Below are 11,360 nucleotides of genomic sequence, written 5' to 3'. Positions count from 1 at the left end.
GCACAGCCTCAGGTAGAGAAGAGAGGGTGGAGGCCTTATTTTAATAATGTTCCTATGGATGCTTGTGTTCCTAAAAGACTGACTTGTGGATCAGAGGTACATCTCCACCAGAAGCAAAGATGACGACAATCCAGATAGGTAACAATTCTCAAGAAAGGATCTAATGGAGAGGATTCCAGATCAGTAGTTATACCTGGTGCCAAATCCAAAATGCTGGATTAGGAATTAAACCTACATTTCATCACATTCAAGAAAGGCTTGATTCCAGCTGTCCCTTCCGTGCTAAAAAACCCTAGCAGGTTTTTGTAGGACTTCTGTGAATGGGCTGCTGGATGGCTTCACACACTGGCTCTCCAAATCCTACTCAGCTGGAGTCCTGGAATTGAGCAGGCCCAAGAGAAAATCTCTGGGCAGCAGGACCACAGCTTCCCTGCTCCTCCCTAAACCAGTGCTGCTGCCAGGCATCTCTGCTATGTCCTTCAAACAACATGTGTGTCCCTCCCTATACCTTTCCCCAGGCTTGTCAAAGCACCCAAGGTACCCAGTCCTAGAGAGGCTTGATGAAGTCACTTCTTTAATTGCCCATGCATCCTGCATAAACCCTATTATGTCAATTGCAGGACAAGGGAATGTGGGCAAGTTACCTCTAATCTTGTGTTCATCCACCCAAAAGGGTTAGGAAACCTATGGGGGCATTGAGAGGACAAAGGTCTGCCCAATTCCTAAGGTCATCCCAGGCACTTGACAGCCACTTGGTTTGTGAGGTGGGTGGTAGCTCTCTTCCCCAGGATCTGATTCAACTCCAGGTTGCAGAGAGTTGCCCCTGGAGATGGGTGAATTGGTAAGTGAACAATTTATTGACTGGAGAGGACAACAATATACACTTGATCATTCCTCCATTTTCTCCTATGGAACAACAACACGAATGGAAATTAAAGCAAATAAGCACTAATTAGGAGAAAGAAAAGAGGCAGGGAGGTTCTGAGCCAGGAAAATGGGAAGGAAAGCAATAGCATGCTTAGAAAGACAAGGAGACACTGACTGCTTTCTTAGTGCTCAAGGAAGATAAGAGCATTTCTCCCTAAAATTAGAGCATGTGAGGTCTAGAACACAGACCCTATATCATAGGCAAACCCCACAAGGCAGAAGAGAAGCAATTGAAGCTCAAAATCAGGATGAGATGAGGACAGAATTGTATCCTAGGTGCAGGTCATGTTATGACATCAACAATAGGGGCTTGAGCTCCCCTTTCAACCTGAACTTTCTCCTTTCCTTTTGCAAGGCCACCCCATCACCGTTACAGCATTGTGCATTCAGAAGCATTTTTCACAGATGAAGAAGATTCAGACATAGAGAATGGCAACTTGCATGTAATTTATTTCCTTTCTCCCTATTTTTAAAATCTGTTTCTTATCTGTAAGCATTTCTTTGTAGCTCTTCTTTTATCCATTCTTTATATAATTATCTTGAAGGTCTCTTCCAGGAAGATGAGTTCATACCAATGACAATGTTTTTAAAACATGTCTTCAACTTCCTACCTACTATATTTCTACATTACACTGATTTTTCAACCTACTCTGCACCATGAATCAACTCATGGAATCCAGATGGGCCAGACAAGTAGCTGTGCTGGGATCAGAAGCCTGGATCTCCATTATGGGGAAGGGGACTCTGTGAAGTTGGTTCTGGGCTGGGCTATCCCCTCACGGTAGTGATGCTGCACATGCAGCTCTGGAAATGCAAGTCTGCTCTCCTCCCTGCAGCTGTCTACACTCTTTGAGGAGGAGAAGGAGTCTCTTTATGTCAATTGTCTGTTCCTGGAAAGCACAGATGGCATCCAAGATGTAGAAAGAGAAGAACAAGAAGAGGAAATGTTGAGTGTGGTGTGGGTAGAATGAGGAGGAGAAGGGAAACAGGTCAACTAACACTCCACTGATTCTTTACTTTCTCTTGACACTTCAGGAAATCCAGCCTTCTTGAGGAGCTTACTGAAGAGACTGCAAGTGTGGGAGCATGGAGATAGAGGTGAGAATTGGATGGTGAAAATAAGTGCAGGCAGGTGAAGGATGCCCTGAGACCCTCACCCTAGGGACTAGAAACCCATTCCACAAAAGTCCTAATTTGCTCAGCTATGGCTCCTTAGTTAAGAGGAGAGAGCTCTAGCCCAGTTTAAGAACAGAGTTTGCCCTCCCAATCCCCTTAAAGTCCACCAGCTCTTCCCCTCTCTATTATTGAGTGTGGTGGATAAAGTGGAGTGTCATTGAGTGCCACCTAGTCAGGTCTCAAGGGAAAAGGTTGAGTTAGATTGTTAGTTTGCCAGGGCTGCTTTACCCAATACCACTGGCTAGTTGGTGTATATGCAGGAATTGACTGCCTAAAAGTTTCAGAGGTTAGAAGTAAACTCTAGGTGTGAGCATGGCCATGATTTCCCTCAAGCTGATGGCAGTTTGCCAGCAATCCATAACTCCACTTCTCCCTCCATCACCTATCATCTCTTTATATTTGTCCCCTCTGCTCCTGCTCATGAATTTCTCTAGACTTGCTCTCTTCAGGACTCCATGCATAAAGGACTAAAGCCACCCTGTAGCAGACTGGCATCACTTACACCAATAAGATCTAACAGCCCTATTCACAAACGAGTTCACTTCCCTAGGAGTCAAGGTGAGGGTGAAATCATGACTTTATGGCTGGACCTGACTTGATCCAACAAGAACAGTGATGCTCTGAGGTCCCTCTTAAGCAAGAAGGGTAGCTACTGTGGCCATCTGTTCTCACTGAGACCTCTCAGTTGCCCAAGACATGGGGTTCTCAGCCTCTGCAGTTCTCTACCCAGATACCAGATTAGTTCATGCACCTTTTCTACAGATGCAGGTCTTCAAGATTTCTCTATGTATGTAGAAGTCAAAGAAACAAAACCTGAAGGAAATTTCCCTGCAGAGCTAACTTGGGATGAGAGAAGCAAGGGAGATTTCGCATTACTCATTTCCCCTTATTAAAGATTGCAATTATTAAAATAACTCTATTATACTATAATGAGGAGTGTTTTATAATATCTACATTTTGGAACATATTAATGTAAGAAAATTTGTTTTTGGTATCAGTATAACTTTTTAAAAATGGAAAATGACAGGTAAGCTTTGTGTTTGATTAAGAATGAAACTGTTGATTAGGAAAAGGAAGGTTTTTTTTTTAATGTGAATCTTTCATGACTGAACTCTGTTGGAAATTTCTAGACAATCTTTGTCACAGACAGCACCCTCTGCAAAGAGCAGCAACAGGAATTCAATGCCTCCTGGATCTGGCTCCCAGGGGTATCAGGGACCTAAGGTCACTTCTCCAGGGTCTGAGGTGCCTTCTGGGTCTTGCAACCCACCTCAGGTATTCCAGATTCTGTATTTGTGTTGCAGATCCTACAACTGACAGCTGCAAAGACCTTGACTAGAGGCCCCAGTTTGAGGCTAAGAGGAGCTGGAGATCTCACAGTGTTTGGAGATGCCTCAGTACTCACTCTTCTACTCCACTCAGAATGAGTCAAATTAATGACAGTTCAGTTTTACTTCAAAAGATTAGCTGTTTCAGAAAGAGGTTAATTTAATTTTACTTATTAAACAATATTTGTATCTTTAATACATGTATATATATAGATAAGCACCCTAAACAAAGTTAGCACTATATGAATTATATTTGGTCTCCAAAATGGCTCCCAATTCATACTCTCACTCCTAGAATCCTCATTGTTAGTTGAATAATGGTAAATTGAGTGTGTATCATCCATCCTTCTGTCAATGAATTTCAGTAATTTCATTTACTGAACTCTGTTCACTCACATGGAACATGTCTAGTAGGATAATTGAGTTTCAATGAATTTTTTGCTGTTTTTTCTCTTTAATGTTACATTCAAAAAATATGAGGTCCCCATATACCCCCCACTCCCCTCACCCCACTCCTTCCACATCAACAACCTCTTTCATCATCATGGGATATTCACTGCACTTTATGAATACATTTTGGAGCACTGCTGCACCACATGATAATGATTTAAATTGTAGTTTACACTCTCTCCCAGTCCACCCAGTGGTCAATGCCTTTTTTTATTACATTTCTGTGTTGCTGGGTATAAAACCACAAATATTGCTTTCCACAAATATACTGCCCCATTTGCATCTGGCACAAAATATTGTTCTCAAAAATGTTGATGAAACAGTAATTACTTTGTATAATGCATGTATAAGGATTTTTATATTTTCTTTAATGGGTAATTTTCCTAAAATATGCCTTGCATTTAGCCTTTCTTAGTCAGTGCTCAGTGTGCACTTTTGATATGCAGCTTCAAAGAATTTATATCAAACAAAGGAATTGTAATTTTTAGTATTTCTTTCAAGTCTTTCAACTGGTTTTCTGGTTCAGACATTCTATACCATTCCTCATTGTATTAACTCAGGGTTCTCTATGGAAACAGAATCAACAGGAGATATCTGTAAAGAGTATGAGATCTTATAAAATTCTCTCATGTATAGTGGGGATGCACAAATCCAGATTCTGTAGGCAGGCTGCAAAGCCAGGGGCTCTGATGAAAGTCCCACGAAGTTCCCAGGAGACGCTGGCTGTCCAAAGAGGAGCTGGGAAATTTTCTCTCAATGCTGAATCACTTCCCCTTTTTAAGGCATTCAGTTGATTACATAAATCATCACACATTGCTGAAGGCAATCTCCCTGGTAGACTGTAGACATAATCAGCCATCTATGCAGTAAACTCACTGATGACTTAAGTCCACAAATGCCCTTACATTACAATTAGCCCAGTGCTTGCTTAACCAAAAAAGTGGGCACACATTCTGGCCAAGTTGACATATTAACATAACCATCACACTCACCTGTTGACTTCTCTTTCAAATCTTTAACATTCTACACTCAATATCTTTTCAGCACTTTCCACTTATTACCTTCTCTTTCTACTTAAGCGTTGTCACTCTATTTCATATATATTACATTTCAAGTTTGAACTGATATTTTTCCAATTTTCTTACTGCCTAATTTCTCCCCATTCATTTTTTGTTTTATAAATAATTTATAATGTCTTCTCAAATATTGTTTCATTTTCTTAGTGCCTCGTATCTTCTTTTGAGAAAGTATATTTCAGTACATAATATAAATCATGATAAAGAGCTTTCATTCATTTGGGGTTATTCTGTACTTACTCCTTTTCTCACTATATTATTTGAAAATAACATGAATTTTTTCTTTTGATTTTCACATGATTTTTAAAAATTATAGACAGAAGTGAGATTCAAAATACCTTTTCCAACAACACAGAACTGTTTCTGTGTCTAGATGTATTATGAAATTTTTTTTAAAGCATGGAAGCTTTCTTCCCGATATTTCTGGATTCTGTACTTTTACCACTCCTAAAAATGCATCGTCACTCTCATTACCTCTATTGCACCCATCATTGTGTATTTTTTTCCTCCATGTGACTACTGAATATTCCTTTTAGCAAGTGAAACATGAATTACCACTTTGCCAAAATCAAGTCATTCTCCATAAATGGTTATGTATTTTTAAAACCAATTATCTGTTATTTTCAAATATATAACTTGCATTGTATTTCATTACTGAATTAACTTATTTTTGAATATTTATATACATATTATTCCTATACTCATTAGGGTTTAGTTTCTTATATATCTTATGTATGTAAATTTCTTTGTTTTTACACTTTATATCTGAGTTGACTTCAGAGTTAACTTCCTTTTTATTTCATTTTAAATCAATCTATTTTCATACATATTTGGTGTTAGCAATGGCAGTTCATATCAGCAATTTTTTAAAAATTTCTATTATTTTGATTCACAATCACATGGGTTCAGTGTCATTTATATGGACTACAATATCACCACCATATGGCTTTAAACCTATCATCAGGCACATACACCAACATCCCTGAAGGAATCTTGGTATTCCCATGGCCCCCAAGGATTGTCTTTAATACTTGTCCTTGACCCATTAATAGTACTGTTTTCTTAATAACCTCTAGAAAGAATAAATTCATTTGATATGCTTTACTGAATTTTAAAACTTAAGAACACATCAAAATGTTTCAGGCATATTTTATCATGAGCGGATTATTAAAACTTGAACACGTGGACATTAGAAAGAATTCAGTTCTTCAAAACCATAAAATTGTAGGTATGCTACAATTAACTCACATTCCAGGATTTCATAAATGCACTCACAGGATGCTATCACCTGGGAACTTTCTACTGCTTACTAAGCAGAGGGACATTTGTGGAAGTCATTCTACTCTGTTCATATACCTGCATCTACAAAACTCACTGCTAACATAATACTCAATAGTGAAATCCTGAAAATCTTGCCTATGAAGTCTAGCCAGAGCAGTTGGGTAAGAAAAAGAAATAAAGTCATTCAGATTGTGCGGTCACCCCTCGGGCTGAAGTGTGGTTTGCTGGCCTGGCGGGGGAGCAGCCGCGGCAGGCCAAGCCGCTGCCCCCATAATAGGGTGGCTGGTCGGATTCACCACCACCCCTGAAGGGAGCTTGGCATGGGCGCAGAGTGCCCTCGGGTCTCCCCTTCTCAGCAGCCATGCTTCCGCGGCCGCCCCTCCTCCCGGATGGCACCACACGATGCCTGTGGGGCGGCATCCTTCTTCTTCTTTCTCCCTGCGCAGGCGCAGGGCGGAAAATTCAAGTCTGCCCTTTTCCCCTCCCCCAACAGCAGCAACAGCCAGGCGTGGGCGGAAAAATCCAGTTTGCCCTTTTCCCTCCCCCTGACAGCAGCAACAGCCAGGCGTGGGTGGAAAACTCAAGTCTGCCCTCCACCCCAGCAACAGCAGCCACCAATCCCTAAACCCTGCCACTTCCCCCAGCAACAGCGACAGCCAATCCCTAACCACCACCCCTCCCCCATCCAGCACCTCCCACTGACCTTTCTCCGGCAACCAATCAGAACAGGGTGTGGCTTCGACCAATCAGCCTTCCCCAGCCCCTATAAAACTGTTGCCTCTCCCTCAATAAAGTGGACCTGCGTGTTTACCTCGTCTCTGCGGTAGTTCTTCTGCCATGCGCCCTCCAGTCCTGAGAGCCCCCGACAAGGGCCTGGCCTCCCTTGTCCCCAGTTCGTCGCCTGCTTCTCCGGGCGACCCCCTCATCGCCTGCTTCTCCGGGTGACCCCATCAGCCGAACCACGCAACCCCTGTGAGACCGACCCCTCGTCCCAAGCGGGACCGATCCCTCATCCCAAGCAGGACCAACCCCTCATCCTGAGCTGGACCGACCCCTCGTCCGCAGCCAGACCCCACCTCTACTGACTGAGCAAGCTGCCGCAAGATTGGAATGGAAGAAGGAAAGCTATCCTTACATACAGATGACATAATCTTATAAAAACAAATTCCAAAGAACCCACAATACTAATTTTACAATAATTTTACAATAAAGCAAACTTGTCATGTATAAGATACACAAAAAAGGTTTTATAATACAGCAAAGGATTTTTTTAGAAGTCCATTTAATTATCCACTAACAAATTGAATACCTAATGAATTTAATGAAAGGGTGAAACACTTGAACACTAGCAAACATACCTGCATTAAACTGAAGTCCTAGACATATGGTAAGACATCATTTGTTCAAGGATGGTAAGACTCAGTAATGTTCTAATATCAATACTACCTACAGGAAACTACAGATCAATATAATAGTTTAAAAAATCCCAGCAGCCATTATTCTTTTTGCAGAACTGGAAAAACTGATTGTCAAATTTAAATGGCATCAATTACTGTCTTGAAGAGTCAAAACAATCATCTTTCTCCTTTGTGAGATTGGGATAGGTTAATTTATGTAACATCAGGAGGTCTTTCCTTGAGATCTGGTTGACCTAAGAATTTGCAGGATCCTCAGGGACATTGGGGTTCACAGAAATTTGGGTTATAATTCTCCTTGTTAATGGAGGGCCACTATCTTCCTGTAAGTTTAATGGGGACTCAGAGGCAAGAATGTGGAATATCTCTGAGTATAGAGCTGTATTGTTGTAGAATTTGAGAGGTTCAATTATTTGAGTATAGAGAGGCCAGGACTCAGGAATGATTTTGAGAAGGAAAAATGGTTTATTGACAGCAGGCTGGACTCAGGGAACTTTCCATTTCAATCCCTTTCCGTTTCAATCCCGAGCCCCAACAAGATTTTTTAGTCCCTTTTATACAGAGAGGAAAGGCCAAATGGTCCTTTTGTTTCAGTTCTCAATAGGCTTGAATCAGCATATATTTCCACTTCTTAGGTAAGCTTTTAGCATGGACCTCAGGCATTCGATAAGCTTTTAGCATATTTGGTTTGCATTTCCCCTGAATACTTAAAGTTTATAGACCTTGCTTTGTTAAACTGTTTCCTGCTCACCAAGGTCAGGACTGCAACCTTTTATCATCCCACACCCACAAGTCACAGATAGTTTAAGGTTATCTCTGAAGAGACAAAGAGCCTCTCACCCATAGCCCACATCAGTATCTCTCCTTTGGGGGACTTTCATTCACACTGGGTGCAGACTTGGGTTCTCAGAAGGAAGTAAAGGTCTCTTAAAAAAATGAATTGACCACCTCCCTCCCCCTAGACCTTAAGTCATAGGATCTGCAGTGAGTTAAGCATGAGCAAGGGTATGAACATTCATTCAACATCACTAGTGACCAGTAAAGTTCATAAGAAACCTAGACAGTCTCACTGATACATCTTATGGAATGAACATGATCTGGGTGAGGAAGGACTGAAACAGGAAGGTGCACAACTCCAGGCTGCTCAGAGAGTGGTTCAGGTCTTTAGCCAGGGGAACTACTGTTGTCGACCACCTCTAGAAAAGTTCTCATTATCACAGATTATACTTTTCACCTCCAGAATTTCTATTTCAGTTGATTTTATACTTCTTAGCTGTTTATTTATAGTCTCTATTTGGTGAGACATCCTTCTCATGTTTTCCTTTTACTCACTGAGCAGATTAAAAATTGGTAATTAAGAGACTAGTCTGGGAAAATGGCATCAATGGAGGTGGGCACTGCTGAGTTCTTTCACAAAAATGGTAGAAAAAGGGCAGGGCCTAACCTGAGTGAGCTGTTTGGGGAATCCACAGAGCAGGAGGCTGCAGGCATGCAGGCATCATTAAGGAGGGAGCTGGACAAAGAGACAAAGATCCCAAGGGAAAACCATGAGGTGCTCAGCCCTGTGGCTGGACAAGTTGGTGGATAAGCCCCACCGTCAAGGCAAATAGCCTGTGTGGACCCCCTGCTCTCAAAGGCCAGCTGAGTGGGAGGAAGCATTCCCTGGAGGAAGGGAGCCCTGGTGAAGGGTGGAGAGTGGTTTCCTTTCTGCCATTTGGGAACCTGAGCCACCTTTGAATCTCAGGGAGGACACCAGCAAGCATTGAGGTGGCCCTGGGGAAAGGAAAGGGGGAATCTGCTCAGGAAAGCTGTCAGACCCAGCCACCTTGGGAGAGGAACTTGGCCAAGGAGGGGGCAGAGACAGGCATCTAACTAGTGCAGCCACTGAAAACTGTTAGAAGTCCACCTGCCTAAGGGAAATGGGGGCAGGAAGAGCCAGATAAACTTTCTTTTTTGTTGTGTTTGTTTCTTCGTGTTATTCAGGAGAAAAACTCTATCAACTTCTACTAAAACAGACTAACAGCTTAAGAAACTTTGTCACATTAATAGAGAAAGAACAAAATTTTAGCTTTACATCATTAGATTTGATATTAAAGCTTTTAAATTTTTATAAATAGACCCATCAAATCTTACTCAACTTTAACCTTTATAAAAATTATTTTTCCATGAACCTTTCGAACTTTCTGTATTCATTCAGGATTTGTCCCACACTTTACTTTTTCTTAATAACCAGTTATTTTATTTTAGGGCATAACTACTTTCTTTTTCCATAATAATAAAACATTCTATTTACATACATAAGTTACCAAAGTGATTTTGGAAACTATCTCAGAGCAAATCTCTTACAATATATAATTACCTTGCTTACATTAACAGGTAGTTTATTTTAACAATACAGGAAAAATTACTTTTTCTATTGTTTTATGAAAACCTAAGATTCCCAATTTATTTTTACCACCACCTTAATATGAAGATTGAGGTGTTTGTTGCCTATTTAGCTTGTAGAGCTGCTGTAGAAAAAGAGGGAAATGCCTACCTTGCACATAGGTACCTGGTTCAAACCTTGGTACCTCCTAAGAGAAGGGATCTAGAGAGAGTAAGGCACCCAGCTAGCACCTCATGATAGGAACTCATAGACTGTGTTTCTATTATTTTGTTTTATGGTTGTTTGGGATATTTTTTCTTTTTTCTTTTATTCACTAAAACTGGTTACATCACCTGCAGAGGGCAGGCTGCAGGGTGAGTGACTGATGAGCACCAGCAGTCTTGGGAGGTCCCTAGGGGCCTAAGAGGGAAGGCTGCTCTTCCTGGGTTGTTACTCTTTCATTTCTTGTTTGTTCTTTTACCTTTTGTTTCCTTCATTCTTTTTTTTTTTTTTTTTTTTTTTTTTTAAAGATTTATTTTTATTTCTTTAATTCCCCTCCCCTCCCCCGGTTGTCTGTTTTCTGTGTCTTTTTGCTGCGTCTTGTTTCTTGTTTCTTGTTTCTTTGTCCGCTTCTGTTGTCGTCAGCGGCACGGGAAGTGTGGGCGGCGCCATTCCTGGGCAGGCTGCTCCCTCCTTCGCGCTGGGCGGCTCTCCTTATGGGTGCACTCCTTGCGCGTGAGGCTCCCCTACGCGGGGGACACCCTGCGTGGCGCGGCACTCCTTGCGCGCATCAGCACTGCGCATGGCCAGCTCCACACGGGTCAAGGAGGCCCGGGGCTTGAACCGCGGGCCTCCCATGTGGTAGACGGACGCCCTAACCACTGGGCCAAAGTCCGTTTCCCAGTTTCCTTCATTCTTTTACCTAATTTTTCAACCTACTTTCTCTTCTTTCCTTCATTTTTCTGTCTTCCAGCTTCTGTTGATTTTCTTTCATTCCACCACTTCTTCTTTGGTCTTTATGTTTCTTTTTCTTTGTCTTCTTTTTACCCCTTTCTATTCTCTTCTCATCTGCTTAGTCTTTCAATTCATTATTTTTTTTCTATTTTGTTTCTTGTTTTATTTTTTCCTCATCTGTCTAGTCTTCAAATTCATTCTATTTTTTTCTAGTTTTTTCAATCCCAACTCTTTATTCTTATTCCTTTGTATTTGTTATGAATTTTACTCATATTACTTAGTTTCCAAACTTTTGTACAGTTCCTCTTGTATGTTTTATGATTAATACTATTCTCCTTTGCTTATCTCTTTCCTTTTCTCTGAGCCTTTTTTTTTTAACAAGGGAACA

At 41.3% G+C, this 11,360-nt stretch overlaps 1 long non-coding RNA gene across 2 annotated transcripts; it reads left to right on the top strand.

Annotated features, from left to right (window-relative positions):
* The first annotated feature begins 1,341 nt into the window (after nucleotides 1-1,341).
* Nucleotides 1,342-3,712, top strand: LOC131279194 (uncharacterized). 2 transcript variants are annotated; one of them, XR_009186569.1, is made up of 4 exons: nucleotides 1,342-1,370; nucleotides 1,764-1,873; nucleotides 1,963-2,025; nucleotides 3,408-3,712. It is a non-coding gene; the product is annotated as an uncharacterized lncRNA (long non-coding RNA). The 2 variants fall into 2 exon arrangements; XR_009186567.1 differs by lacking the exon at nucleotides 3,408-3,712 and having other exon boundaries at nucleotides 1,963-2,418.
* The last annotated feature ends 7,648 nt before the right edge of the window (nucleotides 3,713-11,360 follow it).

The sequence above is a fragment of the Dasypus novemcinctus genome, chromosome 1 (genome assembly GCF_030445035.2).
Source record: "Dasypus novemcinctus isolate mDasNov1 chromosome 1, mDasNov1.1.hap2, whole genome shotgun sequence".
In the NCBI taxonomy this organism is placed as follows: domain Eukaryota; kingdom Metazoa; phylum Chordata; class Mammalia; order Cingulata; family Dasypodidae; genus Dasypus; species Dasypus novemcinctus.
This window is presented reverse-complemented; position numbering and strand designations above follow the sequence as displayed.